Source organism: Podarcis cretensis (genome assembly GCF_951804945.1).
Source record: "Podarcis cretensis genome assembly, chromosome: Z".
Taxonomy (NCBI): domain Eukaryota; kingdom Metazoa; phylum Chordata; class Lepidosauria; order Squamata; family Lacertidae; genus Podarcis; species Podarcis cretensis.
In genome coordinates, this window is record NC_137184.1 from 18,415,695 (window position 1) to 18,427,714 (window position 12,020).

Here is a 12,020-nt window from a genome sequence, read left to right on the forward strand (position 1 = left end):
TCCCTGCATACCAGATGGAACTGGTAGACTGCTGCTCTGGATGCAGAATTGACCTGTGCCTCCATGGACAGCTGTGAGTCCAAAATGACTCCCAGGCTGCTTTCCTTTTTTTTTTTTAAATGATATTTATTGGGATTTCAGATAATACAAAAAACAAAAACAAAAAACAAAAGAGAAAAAACAGAGTTAAAAAAAGCATTCAACATTTACAATCCTTATTTTTCTACGACTTCCCCTCACCTCCCCTTCTTGTATTCCGTGTCCAAATATTTATTCAACAAGTTCTTATCCTTAGTTTTTAACCCTAGTTTGTTATTATACTTAATTCAATTTATGTATCAAGTTTTAACTTATATGCATTGATCATTATACTTAAAGACTTTTTCTAAGGTTGACCCAGTTTCCCTTACACGAATTCCCCATTTTTATGCTAATAGCAATACAAAAAAAGAAACAATAGAAAGGATCAGAATATATTTGTACACCCTTCGGATTCCCAAACCCCACCCTCCCTTTCCCGGTTTCAATCCCCAAACCATTGTCCATTAGTCCATCTACCATCAGCCTGGATTCCTCACGTCAGAGGCTCTTAATTCTCTCTCAGTTCCTTTCTGCTGGTTTTTTCGATATTCCTTTGTATTAACCACCAAATCTCGGAAGGGCTCTGTCCCAAAATTGTCCATGTTCCATCTGGCCGGGCCTCCAAATTTAAAGGTGGAACTCAAAACTTGTTTCTTAATCCTTTTAGGCCCAAATGTCCCAAAATCTTCAGATCTCCACAAAGGGAGATCTTTCCATTCCTCCTTCTTCAGTTCAAACCAAATTTTCATCATCCAGTCCTTTTTTTCTTTTATATCCATCTTGACAGGCCTCCGGCTCTCTTTTGCCTTCTGCAACATTTCAGCCCCTCCTTCCTGGTGCTCCTGTTCAACAAATATCTCTTTCTCCACTTCCTCAAGTTTCTCAAGTTTCTTTTCTTGTTCAGCTGCCTGGACTGTAGACAAAACATGACTCTGCTCTACCAGTTTTCTCACGAGAAAAGCAACCTCGTTCAGGTCAGTTAGTATTTTTTGACCTATTTCCATTCTTGTAGTGTCCCTGAGCCCCCTCTAGAGGGATTCTGGTTACTGAGTATTCCTTACACTTCCAGCCCAAAAGTCCAGTTAACTTGTTTCAATTCTTTATTTTCAACAATTTATCACTATATTGTAGCTAGTGTAACCAGCAAAAACATCAGAAACAAAGTTCTCTATTTTTTCCCACTTTGACAGCTAACTTTGACAGCTGTCAAAGTCTTCTATGTCTCCTCGGCAGACTCCTCTCGCGGATCGCTCCTGGGTCTCGGGGGGGGGGCACTTTGGCTCTCAAAGTTAGCTCTTATCCTCCAGCACAATTACTTATACTGTCAATCCGTGTAATTGATAATTTTATCCAATAAAAAGGAGATATTCTCTCGACCTTAATTATTTAGTCCTTGCTTCAGATTGTTTACAAGGCAGGGGAGACGGACTTCCTCTTTGCGTCTTCCCCGATCGTGCCAAATTCAGAAAAATTCTTTCTTTTATAAGTCCAATTTCCGTATTACTCACGGGTTGTTGCTTTTAATTCGAATGTTCACAGGAAAAAGTCAGCGCTCTCTGTCCATGGCATGCGGCTTCACTCAGCAGGGGAAGCAGAGGACTCTCAGCACCACGCCGCTCCCCGTCCCCTGTTCCACAGCCTTCAAAAAGGCTCCTTCGCAGGTCGGGGGGCGCAAATGGTACCCGAGTCACCAGGTCCACAGGCTTCCGCGCCTGTGGTTTTTTAGGGTCCCCGTGTTGCCGCCACGGCAGGACCCGACCCCTGCTGAGCCGATTCCCTCCGGAGCTCGGAGGGAATCCGCCATTCGGCGATGGCGCTAACCCAGAAGTCACCCCAGGCTGCTCTCCTGCTCCTTCAGGGGCACAATTACCCCATTCAGGACCAGGGAGTCCTCCACACCCACCCTTTCCCTGTCTCCCCAAAACAGTACTTCTATCTTGTCAGGATTCAACCTCAAACTGTTAGCTGCCATCCAGTGTAGCCTTTCTAGGCCCTTTTAACCATGGGTAGGAAAGCGTTGTCCCCGGAGAGAGACGAGAAGAGTCAAACGACACCAAGGGGGTTAAATCCAGAGAAAGAGCTTTATTCTGCCATTCGGGGGGGGGGGGCAGAAGGAGCAAGTGTGATAGATTCACAAAACAAGCACGAGTTCACAGTCATTTGCACAGAGCATATATTCCCCTTCCAGTTCCCTCCCCTTTCTCCTCCTCTTCAAGAGTCCTGCCCCATGTGTTTCCTGAGCATGAACAGAAAGCTCCTGTCTTGGGGCTCTTTTTGACTCTTCCTAGGAAAGGGGGTGAGAAGCCAAGGGGGTCGAGGAGCCTTGCGGTTCAGCATGTCCAAGATGTTGCAACTGAATGAGATAAAAGTCAGTTATCAGGCTTGCTCTGACAGAGTCTATTCATTAGCTTTTTGAAGCCTTCTCGTACTGATAAAAGTAATGGTTTGCCTATGCACAGCATCTTGTGAGAAAAGCAGAGGAAAACTTTAGGTGTGGATTTTTAGAAGAGAGAAAGGAATTTTGGACAGTTTTGAGGCCTGGTTGGGGGGGTGACTTTGGGCCTAGGTGGGGTCACCTGTCCTCACCTCCTTCATTCCCCCCTCTTAATTTTTGGACAGCCTTTCCAGGCTTATCCCAAATGGGCCACTAACCTTTCTTGAGGCCACTGATGCTTGCCCCAATTTTTGGGAGCTGCCTCCTGCAATTGTTGCTAGGTCAGCTGAACGCCTCCTTCGACGGGGTGCAGAGTTTATCGGCTCAGGAAGCAAACTCCATGCTTGCCACATGTTCTCGTTCTTGAGCAGATACACTACCTCCCCCTTCTGAAGCCCACACCAAGCCAGAAAGAGTTCCTGCCGTGGACTCAGGTGTAACGGTTTGGGCTGGGAAGGTACGATTGCAGCTGGAGATCTCTACACATGTCAGATTGTTACTGGCACTCTTTGATTTATTTTGACACAAAGGTAGCCAGTAATTCGGTGAACCTGGAAAAGGGATGGAATGATTCCATTAAAAAAAAATGGTTGCCCAGAGGGTGGAAGGCAAGAATCGGAGCTGTAACTAAGGACTCATTCCAAGGAACAGGAAGGAGGGGCAGTCCCCCCAGAGCATCTGTAGGTGCCAGAGTGCAGACAGTGCAATTGGTTTGATTTGCAGAATAAGCCATCATTTCTGCCATTTGCAAAAATACCATCATGGGTACCCACAGCCTTACCCATGCCATTTGTGCACAGGGATCCAGTTATCTATTACCAAGTCAGTGCTGTGGGCCAAGGGGGGCTTCAGTTAAGTTCTGGAGGCTCTGGGTGGAGCTCTGCCAGGTGGCAAGATAATGAAAGGGGCTGGGGCATAATTTCCCTGATTGAACGTCCCACAAAAACACCCTCCTCTGCAGGGGTGGTGTAAGGCTATCCAGGGGCCCAGCAGCCTTCTATAAAAACTGTATATGCAAAGGGAAAGAAAAGAAAATGAGAAAATGTCCTCTTTCAATCCATGCTGGATTCTTGAGCTGTGCAAAACGTCAGCGTCCAGGAGTGACGTCAGCAGGGCGGTAGTTTCGTGGGTGTTGGGTCATCTGGTGGGCGTTGGGCATCTTGGGTCCCTTCCAACAAGGCTGGGTCCAATCACTTCCTCACCCGGTTGATAGGGCATTCTGGCAAAAGTCCACCTGTTAAGAGAAAAGAAAACTAAGACGGCAGCGACTGCACAGAACATATCATTTTCACATAAGGTATACGTCTAGGGAATGTGGCAGGAAAACTTCGCACATGGAACTGGGCAAGAAGTTAACATGGCAACCCAATTTGACAGTCCTTTTCTTGGGTTAAGTTTTGCCAGCTGAGATTTTTTAAAAGTATTTTTCCTGCGTTCTGCTTTTTCAGAGCTTTTGCGTGTAATATTCAGCTCATCTGCCAAGTGATTGCTAGTTCTAAGCAGGAGGGACATGGTGTTCCCGTGCACTGGGAAAGTTTCAAAGTTTCAAATTCCGATGCTGCGCATCTTCAATAGCACCTAAAAAGAAAAACATTTGACAAAGTTCACAGAAAGCATTCATTTGCTTTTTAAGAAAGTCACTTTCCAGGTTAGTACTTGGGGCAGGGGGGTGGGTAACCCTTGGCCTTCTGGGTTTATGTCGCTTGACTGTAAATCCTAATTGGCTCCAGGCAGTAGCAGGTCAGAGTAGCTGGCTGGCGAGAATGCAGCAGTGTCCTTCTGAGATAGCAGCCAAGAGATAAGCGCTCTGAAGCTACTTCGAGCGGCTGGCACAAGTAAAGGAAGAAAAAAAAGCTGATGTTCTGTTACTTGCATGATTTTTAAAAAACAGTCTGTTCACTTGCTTTTTGCTGCAACAGTCTTTGAGCAAGAACAGAGATGAGAAGAAATCATTTTTTATAATTCTTATTCAGCGAGCTGTTGGATCATTGTCCCAGGCTGGTGAGGTGGGGTCCAGGCCATGGGGTAATACCCCAGGACCTTCAAGAGAGGTAGAGCTGGATTATTATCTGCATACTGATGAACACCCAGCCCAAACCGCCTGATGATCTCTCCCAGCGGCTTCATGTACATGTTAAAAAGAATGGGGGGAGAGGCATCCCACAAGTGAGAGCCCAGGGGCCTGAACATTCATCCTCCACACCACTTTCTGAACATGGCCCAGGAGGAAGGAGTGGAACCACTGTATAACAGTGCCCCCAGCTCCCAGCCCCTCTAGACAGTCCAGCAGGATGTCGTGGTAAATGGTATCAAAGGCTACCGAGAGATCCAGCAGAACTAGGAAACAGCTTTCACCTTTGTCTCTAGCCCATTGGAGATCATCAACCAGCGTGACCAAGGAAGTTTCAGTCCCATGATAATAATAATAATAATAATTTATTATTTATACCCCGCCCATCCGGCTGGGCCTCCCCAGCCACTCTGGGCGGCTTCCATAGAAACCAAAAATACAGTAAAATATCACACGTTAAAAACTTCCCTGAACAGGGCTGCCTTAAGATGTCTTCTGAATGTCAGGTAGTTGTTTATCGCTTTGACATCTGCTGGAAGGGCGTTCCACAGGGCGGGCGCCACTACCGAGAAGGCCCTCTGCCTGGTTCCCTGTAGCTTTGCTTCTCGCAATGAGGGAACCGCCAGAAGGCCCTCGGAGCTGGACCTCAGCGTCCGGGCAAAATGATGGGGGTGGAGACGCTCCTTCAGGTATACTGGACCGAGGCCGTTTAGGGCTTTAAAGGTCAGCACCAACACTTTGAATTGTGCTCGGAAACGTACTGGGAGCCAATGTAGGTCTTTCAAGACTGGTGTTATATGGTCTCGGCGGCCGCCCCCAGTCACCAGTCTAGCTGCCGCATTCTGGATTAGTTGTAGTTTCTGAGTCACCTTCAAAGGTAGCCCCACGTAGAGTGCATTGCAGTAGTCCAAGCGGGAGATAACCAGAGCATGCACCACTCTGGCGAGACAGTCCGCAGGCAGATAGGGTCTAGCTTACGTACCAGATGGAGCTGGTAAACAGCTGCCCTGGACACAGATTTGACCTGTGCCTCCATGGACAGCTGTGAGTCCAAAATGACTCCCAGGCTGCGCACCTGGTCCTTCAGGGGCACAGTTACCCCATTCAGGACCAGGGAATCCTCCACACCTGCCCGCCTCCTGTCCCCCCAAAACAGTACTTCTGTCTTGTCAGGATTCAACCTCAATCTGTTAGCCGCCATCCATCCTCCAACCGCCTCCAGACACTCACACAGGACCTTCACTGCCTTCACTGGTTCTGATTTAAAAGAGAGGTAGAGCTGGGTATCATCCGCATACTGATGAACACCCAGCCCAAACCTCCTGATGATCTCTCCCAGCGGTTGCATGTAAATGTTGAAAAGCATGGGGGAGAGGACAGAACCCTGAGGCACCCCACAAGTGAGAGCCCAGGGGTCTGAACACTCATCCCCCACCACCACTTTCTGAACACGGCCCAGGAGGAAGGAGCGGAACCACTGTATGACAGTGCCCCCAGCTCCCAGCCCCTCAAGACGGTCCAGAAGGATGTTATGGTCGATGGTATCAAACGCTGCTGAGAGATCCAGCAGAACTAGGAAACAGCTCTCACCTTTGTCCCTAGCCCACCGGAGATCATCAACCAGTGCGACCAAGGCAGTTTCAGTCCCATGATGAGGCCTGAATCCCGACTGGAAGGGATCTAAATGATCCGCTTCTTCCAGGCATGCCTGGAGTTGTTCGGCAACCGCTCGCTCAATCACCTTGCCCAAGAATGGAAGATTTGAGACTGGGAGATAGTTGGCCATTGTGGCCGCATCTAAAGATGTTTTTTTAAGAAGTGGTTTAATAACCGCCTCTTTCAGCGGGTCTGGGAAGGCTCCCTCACGGAGGGAAGCATTCACCACCCCACGAAGCCCATCGCCCAGTCCTTCCCGGCTAGCTTTTATAATAATAATAATAATAATAATAATAATAATAATGCCAGAGAATGCTCCAACTATCGCACAATTGCACTAATTTCTCACGCTAGCAAGGTTATGCTTAAAATTCTACAAGGAAGGCTCAAGCAGTATGTGGACCGAGAACTCCCAGAAGTGCAAGCTGGATTTAGAAGAGGCAGAGGAACCAGAGACCAAATTGCAAACATGCGCTGGATTATGGAGAAAGCTAGAGAGTTCCAGAAAGACATTTACTTCTGCTTCATTGACTATGCAAAAGCCTTTGACTATGTCGACCATGGCAAACTATGGCAAGTTCTTAAAGAAATGGGAGTGCCTGATCACCTCATCTGTCTCCTGAGAAATCTCTATGTGGGACAAGAAGCTACAGTTAGAACTGGATATGGAACAACTGACTGGTTCAAAATTGGGAAAGGAGTACGACAAGGCTGCATTTTGTCTCCCTGCTTATTTAACTTATATGCAGAATTCATCATGCGAAAGGCTGGGCTGGATGAATCCCTAGCCGGAATTAAGATTGCCGGAAGAAATATCAACAACCTCAGATATGCAGATGACACAACCTTGATGGCAGAAAGTGAGGAGGAATTAAAGAACCTTTTATTGAGGGTGAAAGAGGAGAGTGCAAAATATGGTCTGAAGCTCAACATCAAAAAAACGAAGATCATGGCTACTGGTCCCATCACCTCCTGGCAAATAGAAGGGGAAGAAATGGAGGCAGTGAGAGATTTTACTTTCTTGGGCTCCATGATCACTGCAGATGGTGACAGCAGCCACGAAATTAAAAGACGCCTGCTTCTTGGGAGAAGGGCAATGACAGGCCTAGACAGCATCTTGAGAAGTAGAGACATCACCTTGCCAACAAAGGTCCGTATAGTTAAAGCTATGGTTTTCCCAGTAGTGATGTATGGAAGTGAGAGCTGGACCATAAAGAAGGCTGATCGCCGAAGAATTGATGCTTTTGAATTATGGTGCTGGAGGAGACTCTTGAGAGTCCCATGGACTGCAAGAAGATCAAACCTCTCCATTCTGAAGGAAATCAGCCCTGAGTGCTCACTGGAAGGACAGATTGTGAAGCTGAGGCTCCAGTACTTTGGCCACCTCATGAGAAGAGAAGACTCCCTGGAGAAGACCCTGATGTTGGGAAAGATGGAGGGCACAAGGAGAAGGGGGCGACAGAGGACGAGATGGTTGGATAGTGTTTTTGAGGTTACCAGCATGAGTCTGAACAAGCTGCGGGGGGCAGTGGAGGACAGGAGTGCCTGGCGTTCTCTGGTCCATGGGGTCACGAAGAGTCGGACACAACCTAACGACTAAACAACAACAACAACAACAACAACAACAACAACAAATAATAATAATAATAATAATAATAATAATAATAATTTTTTATTTATACCCCGCTCTCTCCAGCCAAGGCCGGGCTCAGAGCGGCTTACAAGCAATAATAAAAACAAGATGAATGATTACAAACTTAAAAACAAAAATAAAATACAACATTAAAATAATGGAACATTAAAATATTAAAATGTAGCCTCATCACAGGAGAAGAAGGAAAAGAGAGGAAAAAAAGAGAGAGGGAGGGAGGGAATCAAATTGGCTCCAAGCCAAAGGGCAGGTGGAACAACTCTGTCTTACAGGCCCTGCGGAAAGAAATCAGATCCTGCAGGGCCCTGGTCTCATGAGGCAGAGCGTTCCACCAGGCCGGAGCCAGAGTTGAAAAGGCCCTGGCTCTGGTCGAAGCCAATCTAACTTCCTTAGGGCCCGGGACCACCAGGGTGTTGTTATTTATGGACCTTGAGGCTCTCCGTGGGGCATACCAGGAGAGGCGGTCCCGTAGGTACGAGGGTCCTAGGCCGTGAAGGGCTTTAAAGGTCAAAAGCAGCACCTTAAATCTGACCCTGTGTTCCACCGGGAGCCAGTGCAGCTTGAAAAGCACTGGGTGAATATGCTCCCATGGCAGAGACCCCGTGAGGAGCCTCGCTGCAGCATTCTGCACTCGCTGGAGTTTCTGGGACAGCTTCAAGGGCAGCCCCGCGTAGAGCGAATTACAGTAGTCAAGCCTGGAGATGACCGTCGCATGAATCACTGTGGCCAAGTCAGGGCGGGAAAGGTAAGGGACCAACTGCTTGATGCGGCGAAGGTGGAAAAATGTCGCCTTGGCTGTTGCTGTAACCTGCGCCTCCATGGAAAGGGAGGCATCAAGGATTGCACCCAAACTCTTAACAGAAGGTAATGGCACTAATTGGGCCCCCGCAAGAGAAGGGAGTTGGTCCCTCATCCCCATGCCATCCCGACCTAGCCATAGGACCTCTGTCTTCGAAGGATTTAGTTTCAATTGGCTCCCACGAAACCATCCAGCCACAGCTTCCAAGCATCTGGTCAGTGTGTTCGGGGTCGAGTTGGTGTGGCCATCCATCAGCAGATAGAGCTGAGTGTCATCAGCATATTGGTGACAGCCCAGCCCAAAGCTCCGGATAATCTGGGCAAGGGGGCGCATAAAGATGTTAAAAAGCATCGGGGAGAGAATTGCACCCTGCGGCACTCCACACACCAAGGAGTGGCGCGATGACATTTCCCTCCCTAGTGCCACCCTCTGTCCCCGACCAGAGATAAAAGAGCACAACCAGTTACGAGCTATGCCCTGTATCCCCACGTCTGCGAGGCGGTGGTCCAGAAGATCATGATCGACCATGTCAAAGGCTGCTGACAAATCTAAAAGGATCAGCAGTCCTGACCCGCCTCGATCCAGTTGTCTACTGAGATCATCTGTTAGGGCAACCAGAGCCGTCTCCGTCCCAAAACCAGGACGGAAACCGGACTGAAATGGATCTAATGCCAATGTTTCCTCTAGAAACCTACCAAGCTGTTCAGCAACCGCTCTCTCAATTACCTTACCCAGGTATGGAAGATTTGAAACTGGGCGGTAATTGGATAGGTCTAAGGGATCTAATGAAGTTTTTTTTAAGAGTGGACACACCACTGCTTCCTTCAGTTCCCCTGGGAATGTCCCCGTGTCAAGGGACAAATTGATAATTTCAACCAGGGGGGTCCGCGCAACATCTGGACACTCCCTAATCAGCCAAGACGGGCACGGATCAAGGAGGCAGGTGGTGGGCCTACCAACTTGGAGGAATCTATCCACATCAGTAGGGAGTATCGGATCGAAATGGTCCAACACTGGACCTGAAGTCAGTCGAGGGGCCTCCAGTTCAGTCACTGTATCTAAATTAGCAGGGAGCAATAGGACTTTCTCCGCAAAAAAACTCGCGAATGCCTCACAGCTGTGGGTCGAATTTGTGCTTAAATTTGGTTGTCCTCCTAAGGACGTTATTGACCTAATTATTCTAAAAAGTTGTGCCGGGCAAGAGCTAGCGGATGCAGTGGAAGCTGATTTCTTAGCAGTTTTCATAGCCATCTCATAGGCTTTAATAAGCGTCCTATAAGATGTTCTTGAGGCTCCGTCACGAGTCCGTCGCCATACTCGCTCTAGCCGTCTGAGATCCCGCTTCATTTTCCGGAGCTCCTCAGTAAACCAAGGGGCCCGGTTTTGACGGGGTCGCAGAGGGCGCTTAGGCACGATCTCATCAATGGCTGCCAAGAGCTGGTTATTCCAGTCCTCAACAAGGTCATCTAATGAGTCGCCAGGAGGAGCAGGGTTCCGCAAGGCTTGTCAGAATCTATCAGGATCCATCAGTTTTCGCGGATGAGCCCAAATAGGTTCGCCACCCGAGCCAGGGAGGAGCGGGAAGTCAGTCTTGGCTTTCAGAGCGTAGTGATCAGACCATGGCACTTCCACAGCAGGGAGCATGATCTCATCTATGCCAGCCCCAAAGATCAGATCCAGCGTGTGGCCTGCTTGATGAGTGGGGCCCAAAACAACCTGGGAGAGCCCTAGTGTTGCCATGGAAGTCACTAGGTCCAGAGCCTGTGAGGAGGGAGCGGCATCGGCATGGACGTTGAAGTCTCCCAAAACCAGTAGGTTTGGGAACTCCAAGGCCCAGCCTCCCACCACCTCCAGCAGGTCTGATAGGGTGGCTGCAGGTGTGCTGGGTGGTCGGTACACCAGTCAGACAGCCAAGCTCTCCTTGGTGCCCCACACGAGACCAACACATTCAATGCCGGAGATCGCCGGTGATGGCAGAGCTCTGAAAGAGCAATCCTCCCGGAATAACAACGCTACTTCTCCCCCCCGACCCACAGTCCGAGATTGATGGAGGACAGAGAAACCTGGGGGTGTTATCTCATGTAGGGAGACTACTTCGCCAGGATGGGCAAGGATCCAGGAGACAGGTGGTTGGTTTCACTCGTCCAAGCAGCCTGTCCACATCCTCAGAGGTAACAGATTGGAATTGATCCCACTCAACTTGACTAGACAGAACTCTAGCACTCTCCCACCCCGGCACTGCTCCCACGGTGGAGTCTACATCTTCCCGAATCTGAGCGATTTTATCTGCAAAAAACTTTGCAAAATCACTGCAGGAGAACATGTGGCCCGTACTGGGCCCCGATGTTGCAGGTGGTTCCGCTAAATTGTGAACCACCTGAAAAAGTCTCCTGCTGCTGTTTTCTGCAGATGCAATAGAGGCGGTGAAGAAATTTTTCTTCGCCGTCGCTATCGTCACTTGGTAGGCTCGACGTTGAGCTCTAACCTGTGTCCGGTCAGATTCGGAATGAGTTATCCACCACCGGCGCTCTAGCCGTCTCAACGATTGTTTCATTGCCCTCAGATCTGTGGAAAACCACGGGGCTGTCCGGGCTCCATGCAATCGGAGAGGGCGCTTCGGAGCCAAACAGTCAATAGCCCTGGTTAACTCCACATTCCAGCGGGCCACCAGGGAATCAGCTGAAAGGCCATCAACATGGGATAAAGCATCCCCTACCACTCTCTGGAAACCATTTGGATCCATTAAGTGGCAGGGGCGGACCATCCGAATTGGTCCCACCTCCCTGCAGAGGGGATGGGTCGCAGAGAAGTCCAGTTGCACCAGGAAGTGATCTGACCATGGCACTTCTTTCGTTTCGCTTTTACTTAGTGTCAGATCACCAACATCCATAGAGGTAAACACCAGGTCCAAGGCATGTCCGCGGCTATGGGTTGGGCCAGACTTATTCAGGGACAGCCCCATGGAGGCCATGCTTTCCACGAAGTCCCGAGCGGCCCCTTGTAAGGTCGTGTCGTCATGGATGTTAAAATCCCCTAGGACGACCAAGCTAGGTGTCTCCAGGAGAACATCCGCCACGACCTGAAGCAGCTTGGGCAGGGAATCCTTGGTGCAGTGGGGAGGTCGGTACACCAAAAGGAATCCTGTACTGCCCCTATTGCCCAACTTCCAGAACATGCACTCGGAAAACTGGGTCTTCCCAATAGGACGCCTGGTGCAAACTAATGACTTCCTAAAAATCACTGCAACCCCCCCTCCCCGCCCACATGACCTGGGTTGCTGTGCGTAAGAGAAACCTGGTGGACAAGCAGCGGCAAGGACAGGCCCATC

At 49.1% G+C, this 12,020-nt stretch overlaps 1 long non-coding RNA gene across 1 annotated transcript; it reads left to right on the forward strand.

Annotated features, from left to right (window-relative positions):
- Window positions 1-2,098: 2,098 nt before the first annotated feature.
- LOC307208056 lies at window positions 2,099-3,550 on the forward strand. Its single transcript, XR_013834950.1, has 2 exons — window positions 2,099-3,116; window positions 3,191-3,550. It is a non-coding gene; the product is annotated as an uncharacterized lncRNA (long non-coding RNA).
- The last annotated feature ends 8,470 nt before the right edge of the window (window positions 3,551-12,020 follow it).